This window comes from Pseudophryne corroboree, chromosome 5 (genome assembly GCF_028390025.1).
Source record: "Pseudophryne corroboree isolate aPseCor3 chromosome 5, aPseCor3.hap2, whole genome shotgun sequence".
Taxonomy (NCBI): domain Eukaryota; kingdom Metazoa; phylum Chordata; class Amphibia; order Anura; family Myobatrachidae; genus Pseudophryne; species Pseudophryne corroboree.
In genome coordinates, this window is record NC_086448.1 from 322,626,963 (window position 1) to 322,650,323 (window position 23,361).

The 23,361-nt window shown below is 42.3% G+C and overlaps 1 protein-coding gene across 5 annotated transcripts in view; it reads right to left on the minus strand.

The window, feature by feature from the left end:
* Positions 1-23,361, minus strand: part of ELMO1 (engulfment and cell motility 1) — a 910,002-nt gene that overhangs the window by 209,278 nt on the left and 677,363 nt on the right. Inside the window, exon 1 of one of the 5 annotated variants that reach the window (XM_063922517.1) lies at positions 7,182-7,410. The exons of the other annotated variants lie outside the window; for them this stretch is intronic. The gene's annotated coding sequence lies outside the window, so the exon portion shown is untranslated. Of the gene's footprint in view, positions 1-7,181; positions 7,411-23,361 lie in introns of those variants that run through there. 5 annotated transcript variants of the gene reach the window in all.

A 23,361-nucleotide genomic window follows, 5' to 3' on the forward strand; every position in this document is an offset into this window, starting at 1 on the left:
TGCTACAGCACTACACATCCAGGCTGAAGCAATAGCAGGTCTCAGTAGAGTACCAGAGTGTGTATAGTTACACTGACTTCAGGATAGCTTCCTGCTTTCTATCCGCAGGCTCCTTTAGGGCGGCCGTATCCTGAGACGGCAGGGCCACCTTTTTAGATAAGCGTGTCAGTGCCTTGTCCACCCTAGGGGATGTTTCCCAACGTAACCTGTCCGTTGGCGGGAAAGGGTACGCCATCAGTAACCTCTTAGAAATCACTAATTTCTTATCAGGGGAACTCCACGCTTCTTCACACAATTCATTTAATTCATCAGATGGGGGAAAAGTCACTGGCTGCTTTTTCTCCCCAAACATATAAACCCTCTTGGTATTAACAGGGTTAATCTCAGAAATGTGTAATACATCTTTCATTGCAATAATCGTGTATCGGATGGCCTTGGTCATTTTAGACTGTAAATGTGCCTCATCATCGTCGACACTGGAGTCGGACTCTGTGTCAACATCTGTGTCAACCATCTGAGATAGAGGGCGTTTATGAGCCCCTGGCGATTTCTGAGTCGCCTGGGCAGGCGCGGGCTGAGACCCCGGCTGTCCCAAGGCTGCAGCGTCATTAAACCTTTTATGTAAGGAGTTTACATTGTCATTTAAGACCTTCCACATATCCATCCAATCAGGTGTCGGCCCCGACGGGGGCGACACCACACTTATCTGCCCTTGCTCCGCCTCCACGTAACCTTCCTCATCAAACATGTCGACACAGCCGTACCGACACACCGCACACACACAGGGAATGCTCAGACTGGGGACAGTACCCCACAAAGTCCTTTGGGGAGACAGAGAGAGAGTATGCCAGCACACACCACAGCGCTATATAACACAGGGATTCTCACTGATAATAAGTGATTTACCCAATAGCTGCTTTATATGTCTTATTTGCGCCTAAATTTATGTGCCCCCCCTCTCTTTTTAACCCGTCTTGTACCTGGATACTGCAGGGGAGAGCCTGGGGAGCTGCTTCCAGCGGAGCTGTGAAGAGAAAATGGCGCTGGTGTGCTGAGGAAGAAGGCCCCGCCCCCTCAGTGGCGGGCTTCTATCCCGCTTTCTGTGTGAAAAAATGGCGGGGTTTTTTACATATATACAGTGCCAGACTGTATATATGTATTTTTATGCCAAAAGGTACTTCAATTGCAGCCCAGGGCGCCCCCCCCCCCCCCAGCGCCCTGCACCCTACAGTGACCGGAGTGTGTAAGTGTGCTGGGAGCAATGGCGCACAGCTGCGGTGCTGTGCGCTACCTTAATGAAGACAGGAGTCTTCAGCCGACGATTTCGTCGTCTTCAAGCTTCTGTTCTTCTGGCTCTGCGAGGGGGACGGCGGCGCGGCTCCAGGAACGGACGATCGAGGACAGGTGCCTGTGTTCGAACCCTCTGGAGCTAATGGTGTTTAGTAGCCTACGAAGCACAAGCTAACTGCAACAGGTAGGTTTGCTTCTCTCCCCTTAGTCCCACGTAGCAGTGAGTCTGTTGCCAGCAGAAGCTCACTGAAAATAAAAAACCTAATAAATACTTTCTTTACTAGTAAGCTCAGGAGAGCCCACTAGGAGCACCCAGCTCTGGCCGGGCACAGATTCTAACTGAGGTCTGGAGGAGGGGCATAGAGGGAGGAGCCAGTGCACACCAGATAGTACCTAATCTTTTCTTTAGAGTGCCCAGTCTCCTGCGGAGCCCGTCTATTCCCCATGGTCCTTACGGAGTTCCCAGCATCCACTAGGACGTCAGAGAAATGTAATAAAAAATATATAATACTGAATATTTGTGACTACTACTGGCAATTATAATGCAACAGCAACAGAATAAATGGAGCATGCTCCATTATTAATAGTGATGCGGTCAGTGCTCTCTACCTATTTCCAGTTGCTTAGGCACAGCAAGTGTGGGTTGATTCTATTTCCACTGCACCTGCTTTCATAATTGGTTCTTAAGAAACTTGCTTCATCAGTTCAAAGCCACTCTCCTGGACAACCTTACTTGTCAGGGCTGTCTAAATTAAATCTGGACCCACATACATTTGGCAACAGTCAGGGGTGTAGTCAAAACTTTGTTTACCCGGTAGCAACATTTTGAAGAGGCTCCTGTCCCAATACCTCTAGAGAGGCACCTCTCAGCAGCAGTAGGTAATTGTATACCCTAGTTCATTTTTTGACAATAGTGCCCTAGTTCACATTATGTCACATTGTAGGGCTGCCAGTACACATTATGCAACCTAGTACTCCCAAGTCACATTAGGACATACAGTGACTACAGTTCATATGTCACATTACAGTGCCTCCTCTTCATATTATGCCACATTATAGTGCCTCCTCTTCATATTATGCCACATTATAGTGCCTCCTCTTCATATTATGCCACATTATAGTGTCTCTTCTTCATATTATGCCACACTATAGTGCCTCCTCCTTATATTATGTCCCACTATAGTGCCTCCTCTTCATAATAATTTCAGTGCCCCAGTTCATAATATGTAACATTATAATGCCCTCCACTTCATTTTATGCCACATTACAATGAGCAGGTCAAGCGGCAGACCTAGATATATTGCAGGCGCAAAGGCAACATTTTTAAATGGCCCCTATGCACCATGCAATAGTGAAAAATGTTATTAACACACGTAACTGTGACAGGGAAGGTGGACCCCTCAACTCTGGGCCCCATAGTGGCTGCACTCCCTGCACCTATGGAAACTACTCCATTGACAGCAGTTGAACATTGAAAAATGGTTATTAAACATCTATTTCCATGATAGATTTTATACAACGTTGCACATATCATTTGCTGTTAAAAATTAAATTCACAGTCAGATTTAGATTTCATTTTCACTTAATGGTCCAGATATTTGTGTATGTTGCATATATTTTGGTACTTGGGATGTATTATTTATTGAAATGCTGCTTAAAGAAAACCTATGTAGTTAAAAAAAAAAACTGGTTTGTTAAACAATGTGATTGTTCAACAGTATAAATGGAGGTAATTAATAAAAAATAATATCATTTGTCCCCAAACCATCACTAATTGTAATGGTCTGTAATAAAAACCTCACGTTGATTACTGTGAAGGGAAATAGTCAGCAGTGCCAAAAGAAATGATTGCCAAAAGAAACGTAAGCAAGCACCAATACCAGAGGCAACAACATGGCAACAATGATTAAAATGAATGAGACTTGCTATAACACTTCCACTTAAATCACGGATAATAGAAATTTTCCCTCCAGGTTTGAGATTTCCTACTGTTTCATGGTTTATTAGGTTTTACTGCAAATTTGTCATGCAGAAAGTGAATCAATAATTTTATGAAGTTAGAAAATATTTAATTATAGCAGTGTTAGCACCATCCTAAGATAATTAATAACCACTGTCATAAGTAAAGTAAACATTCCCCCCAAAAACAAATGTTGTATAGATTTCATGCTAAAGAGGAGTCTACCGGTAAATGCCCCTATTCTTAGAGGTTCGGTATGAATGAACGCCGGACGGGATGCCGGAGGTCAAAATACCGACGCCGGTATCCTGATGTATGAAATTCTGACATGGGTAGTTTTTACTAATCTAACCCCTGCCCCCCACCCCTAACCCTCCCTTTCTGCAGCCTAACCCTATCCTCCCCTCTTTGTGCCTAACCCTAACCTCCTCTTGGTGGTACCTAACCCTAAACTCCCCTGGCCGCAGACTAACCCTAACCTCCTACACCCCGCAGCCTAACTCCCCCCGATGTCGCTAAACCTAACCCCCCTCTACCCAGCACTAATGAGAGCTCGGCGGCTTTACTTAGAACGGTCGTGATCCCGGCTGTCGGAGTTTCAGTGACAGTATCTTGACCCTATTGGAATTCTGATGTCGGGATTTTGACGGATGTCGGGATTCCAGCAGCTGGAATCCCTACAGCCGGGATATTAACTGTATCTAATTCAGTCAATCTGACCACAGCTGTTGGTGACCAAACTAAGCAAATCCATACAACTGATGGTGGGGCTTAGCAACAGGGTCACTTGGCAATCTATAGCATTTGGCCATTGACCATTAACATTTAAATTACACCTGCTTAAAACAATGACTCACTCCATATTCAGGCATATACACAGTATTCCACTGCAGCAAAATTCTGCTCTTTGAACTCAATGCATAAGTCCTCCGTTACGTCTCAAATTCTATCGATGTGATCTCTGAGACGATTCTGGGGAAGTGCTATAAGTACCAGACTATAAGTTATAGGCTTGCACGCTGGCTCACTAAACCTAAACTACAAGTTGAGCAAGGCTTATTTTAAGAAACATGTATATATCTAGACGTTTCTTTGCCATGAAAGTAGTGAATTGCTATTTGTCTCCTTCACGCCAAGACAATTCACCTGGTCATCAGTATTCTTAAAATCAGAGTCATCCTTCAGTAATCTTATATGAAAAAGCTGATATACTGTACATAAAGAAAACATCACTGTCCTTAAAGCTTAATGTCAAATATCTCAAACCTGTACTGTCGGGGGCTGTGAGGGCTGAGTTTGGGAAACGTAGAGTTAAGGGTGGTACACACGGAGAGATGTATGCCTAATTTCTAAGCAATCTGACTAGATTGCTTAGAAATTAAGCACGGATCTCTCTGTGTTTATGCCCCATAGCGATGCGCGCCCCAGCGCGTCGCTATCACCGGTTCTAGATTGGCCTGCATGCATGCAGGCAAGCAGCGGTGAAGTGAGCGATGTAACTAGATTGTGCCTGCATGCAGGCCAATCTAGAACCGGTGATAGCGACACTTGGGGGCGCGCATCGCTATGGGGCATAAACACAGAGAGATCCGTGCTTAATTTATAAGCAATCTAGTCAGATTGCTTAGAAATTAAGCATACATCTCTCAGTGTGTACCACCCTTTACTCTACATTTCCCAAACTCAGCCCTCACAGCCATATCAATCATATTGATTTAACTATTTGTCTTCATATACGGATATCTTTAAAATATCTGGTCCGAGTTTGGGAAACACTGCTCCAATGACAACATTAAAACTGAATGTAATGCATTTCCCTTCTTTTACTGGACTTCAAAATGATTGCTTAATATCAGATACATAAAACACTTGTTTAACTACTTCCTGGGGGGAATAGGGGGGAATTCTGTATAGTTTAACCACTTGACACTTGCAAAAGTTGTGCTGTTTTGGAAAATCAGTTTTGGGTTTTGTGGATAGACAGGATGAGTATCTACAGTAGGTAACATATGCACAGATTGGCAAAAAGCTTTACCGTGTACAGTATTGTTTTATTGAAGAATATTATTGAGTTTGTGTTCAAGTTACTAGAATCTTAATTTCAATTTTATTTCACTTTTTTGCTAATTATTTTTACTATGTATTAACTGTGTGCAATTTTTTTAATGTTTCCAAATAGTGTTCGCCCATTAATATAATGTTTTAAAAAAACAAACATTTAAAATCTACATATAAAATACAGTATATCATAACCCTGCATCTTTTAGTAAGCATAACATTGAACAATTCTAGGATTATCAGCAGCCCATAGTCAAAGGAATTTATGCTATTTGAGAACTGTGACTCTTTCTGATATGGTGTAACAGCTGGATTGACAAGCGTTCTTTTCATATTGTACAATCACACTACAGTGACATTACCATGTCACAGAGTCATTAACCACATCAAACTTAGTACAGGATCAATTCGATCTTAGTGTGACTCCAGGAAGCAAAGGCTTGGCAAAGCATCATTTTAAGATTTGGGTTAGTAAAAGTGACAACATAAAGAAATTTTCTGCAAAGCTTACTTTTCCTCACCAAACCTCAACAACTAGAAATGGTTACTGGTTTATAGTTCGCCCGGTATTTTATTGACCCCGTCAATGTATTAACCTTTATATAGCGATATATATGATCGCTCTGGAGCATAAAACTAAGTTCTGGGTTTCACAATAACAATTATATGCTAATTTCTCAATTTTAAAACTGTGAATCTAGTCCAGTCCTATCTGTGGGGCTATGTAAAATGTGGTACACTCAGAAGATGTTCTTACTAATGTATATTGCTAATGTATGTGCAAAACTGACACACACATTTCCGAGAAATACTAAAAGGGCTCTCAATGCAAAGTGAAGGATGCTTCACAACAAAAAGCCACAAGGTAATAGTCTACTTACTGAACTCTCATCATGCAGATGCTTCCACCTGCTATGTTTGGATAGCTATCATTAAAGCAATGTTTTTCACTGGAAAGCCACAGCACAATTCTCCATTATCATCAGTCCCTGGGTAAAGTATTTCTAAAGCACTGTAGCACATATTTACTGGCATACATCACATACACCAAATAATATTTGATTACACAATCAGGACTTCAAAGGGATTAAAATGAATATAACTTCCTGTCATTATTGGGAAGGGTTAACAATTCCAATGGAGTGAAAGGAGGAAGTATGAAATGATCAAGTAACAATGAACTGACAAGACAAAGAGTCTGCTCTCTATACAGTGGCTGTTCACATGTCTTACTGTACTTCTGGAATGGAAAGATTTCTATTAATTAGCTATTAAACAAATAAATGCAAATGAAGTAATAGCGGTTTTACCGTATTTTTCTTTAGTTACTTAACATGTTAAATAAAATGCAGTTCAGTCAGCAGTGAATCCCAGTATACTGTAAATGGTCAGATTTCAATTAGCACTATAAATCCAAGAAGTTACCACGTGTGCGCTTGTCACTGCCATTAAGCTCACAGCTGCTATGCAAATAAGCAAGCGCTATCAACAGCCAATAGATTGCCAATCAATAATCAATAGAGTCCATCAAATCTGCCTGAAACGGATCACACAGACAATTTGACTTCTAGCAGATACATTTACTATTTGCACACACACATCACTTGAAAGTACACAAAAGTGTCATGTCAGGATCTTTACAACAGAATAAATCTATAGGTCACAGTTTTTAATAAAACCAAGCAAAACTTACCTGCCCAAAATTATGTTTTACTACACAATACATGTAATACACAAATCTCACTTTAAGTTATGCAAAGCTTAATCTGAAAAGATGTCCCGCACACTGTGGCTTAGCCTGACTATACAAACAGAATGATCTGTTTACTTTCATCCTGACAGTTTACCTAGCAGTCATGTGTGCTGTACTTACACATCTGTCGCTGGTCCATTGTGCTGTGCTACAGTAATCGTCCTCCTAGTAATAATTTACTCCCATCAGCTGCATAACATCCTTGACAGAAACACTTTGATGAAACCTGTGTCCAGTTCTAGGAGTTCCCTTTATGTGTATGCCTACTACTGCTGTACAGTTAAGTACAAAAAGATAAGCGTGTAGCTGTGCTTATGTTTATTGTGCTGCTGAACCAGCTGTGATCTGATAGGAAGGGACATGCTTACAAGGGCCAATCACAGACAATTTCCATTCCAGGGAAATTCCTGCCTATATGTTCAGGATCCTTTCAGAGACCTTCCTCTCTCTAATAAATAGGGGGGGGGGGGGGGGGGGGGGGAAACACAGTCCTTTTCCAGGCTTATACAGCACTAAATTACATTTTGTGTCTTTGCCATTCTGCTCTCCCTGCTGCCTTGTGTGACATACATCAGCTTACAGAGAGAGGGTTCAAATTCATTCCCTGCTTTCACCTTGCTGGGGAGGGGGAAAGAAAGGGGGGAGCGTCTGGGCTCAATAATTACTTATTCTGTCACCATGGAAACAGACGGGATGTAGTGAGCTAGATTTGTATAGAACATCTGCTGCCAGATTCATAATCAACTACAATCTCATCCTTCCCCTCCCCTCATTACTTAAATTTGATGTAGCAACCTCTGTTTTTCCTACCACATCTCCCACTCTCTGTGTTCTTCTCAACACTTCAGACACAACCTGGGCGACTTCACACAAAGCCAGCCACAGTGATCGAGTCATTGTCAGCCCATGTATCAATGCAAATAAATTGATCATCTGCATCACCAGTAGCATTACCGTCAGCATTTTGTATTCATGTATAAAATATTGTTACATAATCTAGAGAGATGCACTAGCAATCGTTTTTTTTATTTTGTCAGCATTTTTTTCAATATGTAACTAAAAAAGAATATGTTAAAAATATGAAACATATAACAGTTCAAAACGCACAGAAGTTGAACGAGCGGAAAAAAAACCCTAATCATCTTGTACATCTACAGTAAGTTGGTGAATTTAGTGGCACCACTGCTGCACATAGTGTATGCACAAATTCTAGCTTGTGTTGATATGTTTTGCAATGTGTTCTATGTTACTGGGTTTTACAGTAGCTACAGTTTAGTATCAGACATTTGTACTGTGTCCTTGTGTTCTCACATCAAGCCAAGCTCTTCTCAAGTCTGTGTGTAGTGAGCAGGAAAAATAATGTAAGAATAGAGCAATTTCTTTTTCCTCTGGATATAAACCTTTCTGTAGGAGGCAGTGTGTTTCTTTACACATGAATGCACATGTATGGTGGTCCATGATGGTACCCACTCGTTTTCTCTCCCACTCTTCTATTTCTTATATATCTAATAAGCGAAAATAAAATAAACACTGACACTGTACCTGCAGTAAGGAAGGGGGTGAGTGCAGGAGGGGAGGCAAGATTAATAGACTAATAAATAAAAAGTCTGTTATTCAAGAAGAATAAACAATGGTTTTGCTCCAACTGTGCGTCTCTGAATGTATAGAGAACCTTGAACAGAAATATCTGCACAGCGGATGTAACTCTCCAAACAGATCCTTACACTTGAATAGTGGTGACGTTCCTCTTGCAAACTACTACTGCTACCTGTTACGTGACTTTTTAAAGTGTCCTGAGACAAACTGTATCATTATCATATCAGTGCAGATAAATATAGCATATGCTATACTTTTGCCTATCATGAGGTTGCTATTTCTACAATACCCTAAGCTCTAACTCCTTAGTCCTGATGACGGTGTCTAGCATGACCCAGAAACGTTGACTTATAGAGGATTACAAAGTCATGTGAGCTGAATTGTATGTATTGACTGCTATGTCTAGCCATACCTCTTGCCTGAATATATTTTTGGTAATAATTCCTGGAGTGCTGTGTCTTTAGTCAGATTTTTATCTGCCTGTTTGAAGCTTTTCAAAACACAGCAAGGGCACACAGGTGGATGTTATATGATTACTAGAGTGTTGGATTTGTGTGCAGAGTGCGGGGCTGATGCAGAGTTGAACTAAGTCGACTTTACGTCTTCCGCACTGCATGCATGGAAATAAATGTGCAATGCAGACTTGTACGCATCTCTGTGGTGCACCTGCCTACCATCTTTGCATTTAGTGATATAGACATCATCGGGTTCGGTATGCTAACCCGGTCGTCAAGATGCAGGTGGTCACATGACAGACACCGGAATCCAAACAGCAGAGGGTGTAAGTATGTTTACACGCATCTAGGGCTGACCCCCTGGGGTTGGTGGCTAGGGCTAAGCCTCAGGGTGGTGGCGGCTAGGGATAACTCCGTCTAGTGCCTAACCCCCTTTGTGCCTAATCCTAACCCACATCCCCTAACCCTAAAGGTCTCCCCAATGCTCACCTTCAGGATGTCGGCGGTCAGTCTTCCGGCACTGGTCTCCCGAGAGGTGTCGGGATTCCAGCTTCAGTCATACGTCAGACGGCATCCCATCTATCGGGGTGCTGAATACATCCCACATCATCATCATCATGACATATATGCAACAACCTATATATACTTGGTGCATAAGAGGAGTCTGAAAACTGATGTACAGTATTTGTGTAGCCGCCCAACTCTGCGAAGCCCACAGTTCCGTTGACACACTCTCTGTAGACATGAACTATCTGCTCCTGGGATGCAAGCAGAGTAAGTTTAACTACAGTATAAGAAGTTAATAATTAACAGTTTATACCATTCAAATATGCAGATCTATGTAGAGTGTGGCTGCACACTACATAGATATGCTGTTGCAGGAGCAAATAACTTCATTTGTTAAGTGTCTGACTGTACTGCATGAGAATGAGAATTGGAGTCCTGTGTATGGTACAGTATGCTGAGAATAATCGGTTTTAAATACAGTGTATGTAACAAAGTGCACATATATTTCCTGTACATATAATCAAACGAACCTGTCTGCATTAGAACATTAGGAAAAAAACATTTATAAAAGGTGAGGGAACATTTGATCCTCACCACTGCATGGTTAGCCACCATAGAGATGGAGGTCTGCCAGGACTGGGTGCATCTTTGGCAGAGATATGCACTTCCAGATACACTGTGAGCATGTACTGAAGTCTAACAAATAAAAAGGATTCTCATGGGTCTATGTACTAAGCATTTGAGAGAGATAATGTGGATGGAGATAAATATGCTTCCCTACCAAGGGAAGTATATTTCTATTTGTATACAGTATATTATGACTTCTGTCTTTTCCCAGTCTGTCTCTGAACATTCTACTGCAATAGCGCACCTGTTTGGTTTAAATTTAGCGCTATTTTGCTACTGTTTGGTTATTTGGGTGTAACCGTGATCAGCTGGCTGCGGATGTCTGCTTTCCCTACAGTGCAAGGGTTTATTTAACTATTATATCCAGTACTGTTGAATATTGCCATCAGTTAAGCATTACAGGGAAGCTGTCAGCACAGCAGCCCCCATAGAAACCTAGGTTGGCTGCATTTGCAAATGAAAATGGAGGGACTACGGAAGATATCATTGAAATCCGCTGCAACCTCTCCATAGTACATCTGAGGGATCTTTAATATTTGTGAATATCTCGCAAGTACTTATTGATACATAGTTCCCTTAGCCACTTGAACATTTGCTACATCTGAATAGCAGGGAGGTGAAAAACCCACTTAACATATTAGTTTGCTTTGCAGCACCTATTTGATAATGTATGAGTTATTTAACACATTTCCAAAAGATGGGCCCAAACTCATGATCAAAATGTACATATCCATTTCCAGATGGGGACCTCCGAAACCCACTCCTACCCGAAACGCCATCAGGACGAGGCTGATACATATCATTGTTTATGGGCCTGTCCCATTATACAATACTTTTGGCATCTCATCAGGTGCTATGCCGAAGCCAAACTAATCACTATTGTATCATTTACCCCAGAATGGGCGATATTAGGTATTATTGACCCAACCTACGAATACCCCCAGAGAGCAAGAAATTATTACTAGCCCTTAGCGCGGCTGGCAAAAAACAATACTTCAGGTTTGGATAGACAGTAGCCCCCCCCCCCACAGATACCCCTATTTCTAGCCAAGCTACACTTTTTGTTTTGGATTGATTGGGTGGAGGCGATTGTGGTTAAGAGCAAGCAGGTGTACCGCTTTTTCACACTATGGGAATCATATATTTCCACTCTCCCACTCACTATACGACAACAAATACATTGTAGCCTGAAGAACACCACGTGGTACCTCATGTGTAATCAAATTGCAGTACATGTATGGATCTCCTGACTGCTTCTCAAAGTCCACAAACAGTAAAACTCCAAATAAGGTCACACACACACACACACACACACACACACACACACACACACACACACACACACATAAATAACAAACAATTGCAGCTTCCTACATTCACTGTAAGGTGCGCTATTAAACAAGGAATATTGGGACAGATGTATTAAGCCTGGAGAAGGGATAAAGAAGTGATAAAGCAGTGATAAACTGAAGGTGATAACTGCGCATACGCTGCGACCATTTTGGCAGCGATTTTCACCGCGACTGCAGCACCCGATGCTGGACTCCGGAAAGTATTAAAAATGGGTGCAGTGTGTGCGGTGTGCACCGCAAACATTGTACACATTATAGAAACGCCTATGGCATCAGTCAATCATTACGGATTTGATAACTGGGAGCTGACTGGCTGGTGTGTTATCACCTTGCACTTATCACTGCTTTATCACTTCTCCAGGCTTAATACATCTGCCCCATTGTGCCCACAGCAACAGGATTTAAAGTACAGAAAAAAAACTTGTCTAGAAAACACCAACTGTGCAGTTTTAATGTAGTTAAAGAGCAAGGACCAGTCAGTCCAGTTCAGTTGCATAGTACAGTACATCTTATTCGTTGGGGAACTTTTAGACCAGGGGTGGGGAACCTTTTTTCTACCAAGGGCCATATGGATATTTATAAAATCCTTCGGGGACCATACAAAAATTATCAACTTAAAAATTAGCCTGCCCCAGTACATATGCCCCCATTAGATATGCCCCCTAGTAGCGACGCTTACACACACACCTTAAAAGAAAGAAAAAACACAATACTCACCAGCCACGCTCCTGCTTCCGGACCCTTGCCCTCTGCCTGGCTGCCCGCTCCTCAGAACTATGGGAGAGACGTCATGACGTCTCTCCCATAACACCGCACAGCAGCACACGCACACTGCCAGAGCCGGAGCTCAGGAGTGAGCCGGGTGCCCGCTAGTAACAAAATCTGGGGACACTGTAAATGTCATAATGTGAACTGGGGGTATTGTGTTGCATAATGTGTACTGGCAGCCCATACCCCTTTTACACCTACGAGCACGGGTCGCAGCCGGGAGCCTGACACGGCAGCTCCCGGCTGCGACCCGTGCTCGTAGGTGTAAAAGGGGTATGGGCTGCCAGTACACATTATGCAACACAATACCCCCAGTTCACATTATGACATTTACAGTGTCCCCAGTTCATATTATGCCAAATTACAGTGCCCAGTTCATATTATGTAACATTATAATTCCCTCTAGTTCATTTTATAACACATATTCCAAAGGTCCTGGGGCATATCTAGATATATTTTAGACTCCAAGGAAATAGTTTGTAAGTGTCCCTATGTATCTACCAATGGTGAAAAATGTATATAACACATGTAACTTTGACAGGGAAGCCCCCTCTACGTTCTGCACTCCCTGCAGCTAAGGTAGCTATACCCTTGAATGCTACAATGGGAAGTCTGTGCCACCAGCTCAACAAACTTCTACATAAATATGTTTGTTGTTACAGTCTACATGCCTAACGCAGTATCAGCAAATCACTAAATTATAACCAGCAGTGCTACAAATATGGGACCTCATTCTGATCCAGTTGTAATTGCTTTTCATGGTGCAAAGTTCAGATTATTGGTACTTTGCACATGTGCAGGACTCGTTCTGGGCATGCGCATACAGGTCCAGCAACAAAGTAACTAGTCCAGCATCAGACTGTCAGTTATTAAAAAGAGGGAGGGAAGAGGCCAGGATCTCCGTTATTTCTTCCCTCTCTCCCCCGTCTCCCTCTGCCAGCCCTACAATGTGACATAACGTGAACTAGGACATTACTATGGTTCATAAAGGTAACTAGGGCACTACTATTATTCCTCTCTCTCTCTTCAGTCTGCCCCTATTCCTCCTCTTCCTCTCCAGTCTCCACCCAGTGGCACAGAGAGGAGGGTACTCTTTACCCAGGCTCGGGCCTGTTGGAGGGGCCCGAATTCCACTGCTCCACCTCTGTTGCAAAATGCAGCACTTTGAGCAGGGAGAGAGAGGACTGACCGCTGCTGCAGCAGCCTCTCTCCTTAGCCTAGCACACGTGGCTGTGCGCTGGGGTGGAGAGAGGCAACTGCAGAAGTCATCAGTCCTCACTCCCTGAGTGATATACAAGGGAGGGGGGATAAGCGTTCTCAACTGCCACCCTCCGCTGCCCATCGGTCCTCATGTCGGTGGCCGCACACAACTTAAAGGTTTTAAAATTTCCTAAGGAGGGGGGCTGGTCAGACCTTTCCATGATGGCCATGCACCCCCCTACCCCCCCCCCCCCCCTTTGCCTAGGTCCGGCACAGCTGTCAGCACCTCTGTCTCACCCATTGCTCCTCTCTCTCTCTCTCTACTGTCTCCACTATTCCTCTTCTCTCTCCCATCTCCCCCTATACCTCATTTGTCTCTCTTCCGTTTACCCCTATTCCTCCATCATCGCTTTCTGTAAAAATTTTGATTTAAAGAAAGTAAATAGTGGTGTGGAAGGATTAGACAAAGGGTCCCCAAAATATCTTGCCTAAAGCCCCATGGGGTCTTAATCCGGCCCTGGCTGTGGGATAACAGATAAGATGCCAGAAGATAAAGCGTGCAACCGGTCAGCCTAAGAAGAAGAGAGAGTCAGGTATAGTAAGAGGAAGAGTCTATGCCAGGAGCCAGATGCCAACAACAAGGTGGGCCTGTGTGCTTTTAATGCCAGGGCCTATTTTTAGTCCCAATCCGGCCCTGAATTCAAATTTCTACCAGGCCAAAGAATAACTTACCTAGTAACTTAGAATCATAATTGCCGACTTTATATTCCTTCGGAACAGGGGAGCCTGATCGGCACAGTGGAGAGATGGGCAGGGGGCGTAGCTTGTCATAGGGGAGGGGAGGGGTGGGGCGCATTGGAAGAGGCAGTGGGTGGAGGCGTGACTGCACGCTTGTATCATTGTAGCCATGCCCCCACTGTAAAATGCCAATACTACTGGCATTGTGTAGCAGGGGCATGACTACAATGATGAAATTCTTCAAGAATCACATTTTAGCTCCCCCCCTGGACCGCCCACTTTCACAGATGGCTACAGGGGGGTTGCGGCCAGGTGCGGATGGAATGTGGGCGGTGGAGGCAGGCTTCGGGATTATTGTCCACATTTTCGGGAGTCACCTGGCCGTTCCAGACAGTAGACAAATATTCTTATAATTAGTATGTTGATATAGATGTAACACTATACTAATTTCCTAAAGAGCTACTAAAGACACTTGGACTAATTGTGTTGATCTAGATGTGGGAGAAACAATTGTTACAGTTGCCAATTTAGTCTGAAATGGAACAATAAATTCTGATTCCTGAAATGCAATTATAAATTTCAATTCATCTTCAGTTTTGCTTTGACAATATGCCATTGGGTAAGGATTTCCTCATCATTATCACAGTACAGAATAAATAAAATGACATTTTCCATTTGCAATTGATAATAACCCTTTGAGCTCTTTATAGACCTCATAAATATTTGTGCATATTAATTTGATTACATCTAAAACACTTTTTTTCAAAATACACAAAATGTGTTTCTAAGTTATCTGTAACTGAATTGTTCTATTACTGTATCTTAACCCCTTCAGTACTAATGACGAGTGGGACACATCCTTAACATGTACCTCAATAATGCTAAAGACAGATTCCTACTCGCATTCAGCACTTGCAAAATTCTGGTAAGTAAAAAAATACTCTTCACACCCCATGGTAATTACTTGCCCCTCAGCATCAAATTGATGATGCCATTGCACTGGTGTATGATGATGTCACTTAGGGGGAGGGCGGGCTCACCCTACATACACAAATATATCTGCACCATCCTGTATAAGATCCTATCTTACCAGGACATCAGATGCTATAACTTTTTAAATTACTAAATAAGAATTGTTTAAGTGAAAAATGACATATATTAAATCATTATATAATATTAAAACACTTCTTTTATTGAAATACTTGAATCGGTAAATTTTAAAGCATGTTGACAGGTAACATGAGCTATATATCCTGAGCAATAGCCCCAACCAAGTGAGGGGTCAGTAGAAAGAGGGGTTAGCTCAACTGTACTGCTCAAATGATGGTACTAAACAAGCCCATTCTTCCCAGTTCCATCCTCATTTATGTGATCATATGAGGCTTTAGAACCAGGCTTTTAGGAACAGTATTAAGAAAATACTCCCCTCCCCCCCCCCCCCCCCATTAAAAGTAAGTAGACCCAAAGATTAACAGATTGAAAGATGCATATTTTATGAATACGCTATATTGTCATAGATTGAATAAAGTTTATTTGAGGGGTTTATTATATTTAGCATTGAATTAGTTCTGAGGAAATTTTTTTAAGTGCTACAGTTGCCCAATTATTTTAACAGTTCTAGAAGTAGATTTTAGTATTAAAGAAAAAGGCATAACATTCTAAGTTAACTCTATGTACATTATTACAGCACTACAATCACTAAATTGATATCCACAATGTAGATTCCATTTTAAAAGGACAGCATTACATACAGTGATCTAAAAAAGAAAGCCTAATGGCTATTTTTAAGTGCGTGAAAATTGTATTTCTCTAAATTAGACGACAGAACCTTTTAAACAAACAATAAACTAAATGCAACACAGTTTAATGAGAAAACCGCATCAATGTAAAGTGATACCGCCTGAAATATAGTGCTAATATAATTAGATGGATACCAAAACATAAAAGTAAATATTGTCTGCAGAGAAGAGACATCTGGTCAAGCATCAAAAAAGCTTGATGAAAAAAAGAAAAAGAACTTATCAAATTATGAGCAGATGGTATATTGTCCCTGGAAAACATAGAAATATAATATCTCAGATGCAAATTTTGCAAGAAAAGAAGAATGGTACAACATTCATGTTTTTTTCTGGATTATGGAAACTCTAGTATAAAATGGGGGAGATTTAGGACTTTTATGATTAAAGACTAATTTATGTACATAGTAATTGCTTTATAGGATTACAAAATTATAAAAAATACTGTCCAAAATTATTAATTTTTCTTTTAGTTCCTGAGTAACTTAGCATCCTATTCCAACACTTTACCAAGGGTTTGGTATGCAAATGAGTAAAAATTATTACCCATAAATCACTACTACTTGACTACCCAATTATTTTAAAGCAATGAACAATAATGTGAAAGTGATCATCCATGAATGGTGGAAATTAATCCTGGAGAGAATGGCCAGTGCCGCAGAGAGAGAGGTGGGTACTAATTACCCTTACTGGAGGGGCCTGGGTACACCGCCAAGTATACTTACCTTGCTCTGACAAGCATGTCACTCCTCTGTGGCACCATCTTCCCAGTGACATGTTTGGGTATAAGGACTGTACAGTGTAAGAGTCTGGCACTGTGCCATAGACTTTGCTCTCAACTGCACATGCACCATCTTCCCGAATATCAATGGGAAGACAGTGCCGTTGGGGAGAAGGGTACTTGCCTACCAGAGCCAGGTAAGATCACCCCCTTGAAAATCTGCCCCTGGCTGAGGGGCAAATGGAGCACTCCCCATGCACTATTTTTTTTTCTTAAGCTCCGAAATAATCAGGGTTTTTTTTTTAATTGAAATAGTTTAAAAACATTTATATTAAAACATACCCAACACAATTTTCTTTATTTTAAAAAGTATTATATGTGTGTGTGTGTGTGTGTGTGTGTGTGTGTGTGTGTGTGACCGATAAATTGATCAACCATTGATTAGAACATTTCTAATCTCTGTAGCCGCGGGAAGGGGGTGCCACAGGGCTGCCTGATCAACGGTGATCAGCAGTATGGCAGACACTGGGGGAGGGAACTAGGTAGCAGAGGGGCCCGGAGGCTCCTCTAGGACATTTGTGAACTTGTCTGATACAGTGGACACATCAAATGCCAGGGGAAGTCCAGCCTGGTGTTGTTGCATTTGATACAACCATGGCAGGCAAGTGGATATGGGCACCTTACCACTGCATTCTCCCAGCGGGTCTTTCATGCCCAAGTCCAACCCCATCAGCAGTCAAATATTGGGAGCTACAAGTATTTATATAAGTATTTTCCGTTCAGCAGGCTTAATCAACATGCAAAAATAAAGGTTTGGTTTCTTGCACAGAAAGCTTTAGTGATGTAGAAGTATATTGGATATGACTAATGACAGGATGCTATCTGCAAACATAACAATTAGGAGGTAAAGGGTGCAGCGTAACTTATTCATCAAATTGCATTCAAATTATATATTTCTTTTTAAGCCTTTTTATTGCCCCTCACTTAAAAAGATATGACAATGGTTACATATGCACCCTACTATAAATATATATAACAAAATATGAACAAATGATTAGAAACTGCTCTTCTAAAGGAACTGTAATTCTTCCACCAACTGCTGCAGGCATCACGCTGGAACAACTGTACGAGCTCTCCTTCTGCATCCAGGGTAAAACAATACACAACCAAAATGAATACATTATTGTAACGTAAGCGCTATAGTAGCATTAATTTGATTCAAGGACCACCTGGGAATGTACATATGCATTATCTCAATCTTACGCAGGCCCATCATTTTCACCCTTCACATTTTAATTGTGTTGTGAAATAACAGTTTGCCAATACAGTGATTCAAATTAAATAGAATTGGTCTAAGACCGTCTTAAAACAATTGCAGATTTGCAAAAAACATCTACAGAAACAATGTGTCACCTGACATAATAATGTCTTAATAGATAATGATTTATTTTGCACGGAACTTGAATGTATCATAATTCATAGACTGTCACTGTTGTTGCTTTCCACGCTCTTTATTTCTATCGTTTACATAAAGCTTTACAATAGCCACAAAATGAAGAATGTATGACATTATTGCTGTGGATTCATTGGCAGTGATTAAATTCAGCAGCCAGCCAAGCTGGACGGCTCCACACAAAGAAAACCACCTACCACCTCTTCATTTACCCTTTTCCTCATTATTTTTATTCGAGAATCAGGTTAAAGTAACCAATGTAATATAGTATTAGCAAAATTTGAAAGTAGGCACCTGAACATGATTGGGATCTGTTTGTGCACTAAAGTATATTAATAGCACAACTCAGATAAAAACGTGCAAACAATTTACACAAAGATAATCAAAAAGGGAAAGATATAATTACTGCTGCCATTCTATAAATATTGTCAAATGGGAAGAACTTTCCATTAATATGAAGACTTGTGGCAGAATAGCTTAAATAAACAGAAAGAACTGAATCTTTAATTACATCCTTACAAAATGGCAAATTGGTTAATAAAAAAAAAAAAATAGTCCACAACATTTGCAATGTTATGCTCATAAAATCTACTGGACACTAACATATTGGTCAATTACTAGACTTGTCTATAATTTAAATCTATATTTTAAATTCTAATACACAATACTGTGCAAAAGTTTTAGAGGGGGAGGAAGGGGGCATCGATGCAGCACTGAAGAGCCGTGGCCCGGACAACTTAGGATGTCTAGATCGTTTTAAGGACCACATCACACATGGGCGCTGCTGCCCGAAAAATGGTGTCGGTCCGCCTGCATACACAGCCTAGCTGCGTATGCAGGGGGTCAAACTGAATTGCTGACTCAGTGATGTGATCGCAATTGTTTTGCAATCGCATCGTTGGCCGCTGATTAGTGTGCTAGGCATCCATGTCCCCAGCATGCAATTTAATAAGTAGCAGGTTCTGCTTTTTAGCAGAATCTTTGATTAATACTGAATAGGGTCCTATAATACTAGGGGAAAAAAATCGCTGACTTTGTGCAAGTGTACCTAGAAGAATTGATGCTGCTTTGAAGGCAAAGGGTGTCACACTAAAATATTGATTCGATTTAGAATTCTCTTCTGTTCATTCACTTTGCATTTTGATAATTGATAATAAACTATTTACACTTCTATTTTTGAAAACAATCTTACTTTACAGCATTTTTTATATACATGCCTAAAACTTTTGCACATTACTGTACATGGGGTCCATAGGAAATAGGTTTATGGGAAAATCCCAATCATAAGAGACTATCCCCTAAAACTGCATACACTGACCAGACACCTGTAAAAGCACTAAATTGTCAATTCATCCTTAGTGCCAAAGTAATAAAGCACTAATCACACCAGAGGTGAAGTGGTGCCATATTGTTGTGAAGAGATCGGGAGGGTAAGGGCTGGTTTATTCAGTTACTGCCTTCTCTATATAAAACCTTTCTCAAATTAACTACAGATGCATATATAGTGTGTATAAATACCTGCCCATAAATGTATTAACTTATTACACAACATCAGCAGAGTGGTATTTATGCCCTATCTTGTGTCTTGTCAGAATTGTTCTCAAACACACTTTGATCTCTTTTCCTCAGGTCATTTCTTGGCAGCTGAGATGCCAACATTTGACATTTATGCATCCGGGGACATATGACAAAGCTCTGTCATGAATCAATTATGAGCCTTGGAAAAGGTCTTCCAAGCTAAAAGGATATTGCTCCCTTATATACAGGTAGGGACAGTAGCTATTCAAAAGGATCTGAAACTATTTTTGTAAAAAAAAAAAAAAAAAGTCTATTTTTAGGTCTTATAAATGTCTAAAACATTAAAGTACCTGTCCTGGAGAGTTAAAGATTGTAACCTTGCTTTTGAGTGAATCAAGACTAGTTCAACTACAATGGCAAACTGTTATGCTATTCTAGTCCATTGACATAAAGTGTAAGCACACCAAATTGTCAAAACTATTTTTCATTTTAAAAATATTGACAATGGCAAATTAAAAAACGGAAAAGCCAATTCTCTGTGGATTAATGCGGTTTAGCCAGTGGCAGATTTAAGCTAGTGCCCCCCAGTAAAATCCACCCCCTCCAGTGAGCCAGTTGTAGACCATGTGGACTGGCTACACTGGCAAAGCTCTATCTGCTAATCACACAAAGGCCAGGCAGTCCCAGGGACATGTGTTTTCTCCCCCTGGGACTTACACTCAGGGCTTAAAGTGATCTGGAGAGGTAATGGAACTCATTTCCCCGACACCTACCCTCACTACCCCCATTAGGCAGAAGCAAGGCCGATGCTAAGATGTTCGGTGCCCCCCCCCCCCTGTAAAATCTAAATGTGTGCACTACCTCTCACTTTCTAAAGGAACAAAGTGTGTCTAAAGTGCGTGCAGCAAAAAGGAGTCTCACAAGGAAAGGGTGTGGCCACACAATAGTGCCCCTTAAACAAATAACCACTCCCTGTAGGCTGCCCTCTCACCCTACCGCTCACTTACCCAGTGTGAGTTGGGAGGAAACAGCACACCGCCCAGCCAGCAAGCTACTATAGCTCTCAAAGCCCCATGGGAACTGCCGGCACGGAGCTACACACGGCTGGGTACTGGGGGCATCCCTCCTGCCGTGGCTGCAAGCTACGGGGGTTGGAGTGTTTGGGCACTACTGCCCACAACTGCATGGTGGGCAAATTCCCCCATGGCTGCAAGCTACAATATGAAGGGAAGGGGGTTTACTGGCTGTATGAAGGGAAGAGGGTTTACTGGCTAAAACAACCTGGGCCATTAGGATCCAGCCTCCAGCGCCTGTATGACTGATGCTGCTGTGGCAATTACAACTGACGAAACACAGTTCTGTCCCACTTTAACCCCTTCTTACACTCCCTTGTCTTGCTGTCCTAAGCACTGGCGCACACAGGGGGGTTACCGAGTACTTGGAACCCCATCCCCCCCCAATGAGACAATTTTTTTACTTTTGAGACTGAGACTGCAGTGTCTCCGTCTCGGTAAAAGTCGCGACTGTGGACCTGCTGCAGTAGCAGTAGAGCTCTCTGCATAGAGAATGTCTGGGGGGATCTGCAGGTTGTGCATGCTCAGCCACAGCAGCTCCCTCTGTCCTCACCCACTGCCACCGGTTTGCTCCCGCTTCCCAGTACCTGGTGGTATAACATATACAGTATGTATATTGTACAATGTTTGTGTGTACGTACGCATGCTAGTGTGTGTGCTATATATATATATATATATATATATATATATACACACACACACACACACACACACACACACACAAACACTGTGATGTAAATTTACTAACATTCGTATTTTCCCGTTTCAGGTCAAAGTTCAATCACGAATGACATCGAAAGTGTAAAACTGCAACTTTTTGAATTTGTTACGACGGATTTACTAAGCTGCCGTATTGGGGTTTTTCTTTTGTTCCGATGTCGATGTCATTCGTGTTTTTATTTTTATTTTTACGGCAGTGATTAGCAAAACACTGCCGACTTTTTTACAATGAATCTCGGCCGGATCTGTGTGATCCGTGCTGGGGTTCATTTTTTTTTTTTAAATTAAACACTGTAAAATCCACAAAAAAAAATTGCGTGGGGTCCCCCCTCCTAAGCATAACCAGCCTCGGGCTCTTTGAGCCGATCCTGGTTGCAGAAATATGGGGAAAAAATTGACAGGGGTACCCCCATATCTAAGCAACCAGCATCGGGCTCTGCGCCTGGTCCTGGTTCCAAAAATACGGGGGACAAAAAGAGTAGGGGTCCCCCGTATTTTTAAAACCAGCACCGGGCTCCACTAGCTGGACAGATAATGCCACAGCCGGGGGTCACTTTTATATAGTGCCCTGCGGCCGTGGCATCAAAAATCCAACTAGTCACCCCTGGCCGGGGTACCCTGGGGGAGTGGGGACCCCTTCAATCAAGGGGTCCCCCCCCCCAGCCACCCAAGGGCCAGGGGTGAAGCCCGAGGCTGTCCCCCCCCATCCAATGGGCTGCGGATGGGGGGGCTGATAGCCTTTTGTGATAATGAAAAGATATTGTTTTTAGTAGCAGTACTACAAGGCCCAGCAAGCCTCCCCGCATGCTGGTACTTGGAGAACCACAAGTACCAGCATGCGGCGGAAAAACGGGCCCGCTGGTACCTGTAGTACTACTACTAAAAAAATACCCAAAAAATGACAAGACACACACACCGTGAAAGTAAAGATTTATTACATACATGCACACAAACATACATACATACTTACCTTATGTTCACACGAGGGTCTGTCCTCTTCTCCAGTAGTATCCAAGGGGTACCTGTTGAATAAATTCTACTCACCAGATCCCGGGTCCCAGGGTCCTCGGGGCAACCATTTGTAATCCACGTACTTGAATAAAATAACAAAACGGAAAGCCGAGCCACGAACTGAAAGGGGCCCCATGTTTTCACATGGGACTCCTTTCCCCGAATGCCAGAAACCCACTCTGACTTCTGTCTAAGTGGGTTTCTTCAGCCAATCAGGGAGCGCCACGTTGTAGCACTCTCCTGATCGGCTGTGTGCTCCTGTACTGAGTGACAGGCGGCACACGGCAGTGTTACAATGTAGCGCCTATGCGCTCCATTGTAACCAATGGTGGGAACTTTCTGCTCAGCGGTGACGTCACTTTAGGTCAACCGCAGGGCAGAAAGTTCCCACCATTGGTTACAATGGAGCGCATAGGCGCTACATTGTAACACTGCCGTGTGCCGCCTGTCAGACAGTACAGGAGCACACAGCCGATCAGGAGGGTGCTACAACGTGGCGCTCCCTGATTGGCTGAAGAAACCCACTTAGACAGAAGTCAGAGTGGGTTTCTGGCATTCGGGGAAAGGAGTCCCATGTGAAAACATGGGGCCCCTTTCAGTTCGTGGCTCGGCTTTCCGTTTTCTTATTTTATGCAAGTACCTGGATTACAAATGGTTGCCCCGAGGACCCTGGGACCCGGGATCTGGTGAGTAGAATTTATTCAACAGGTACCCCTTGGATTCTACTGGAGAAGAGGACAGACCCTCGTGTGAACATAAGGTAAG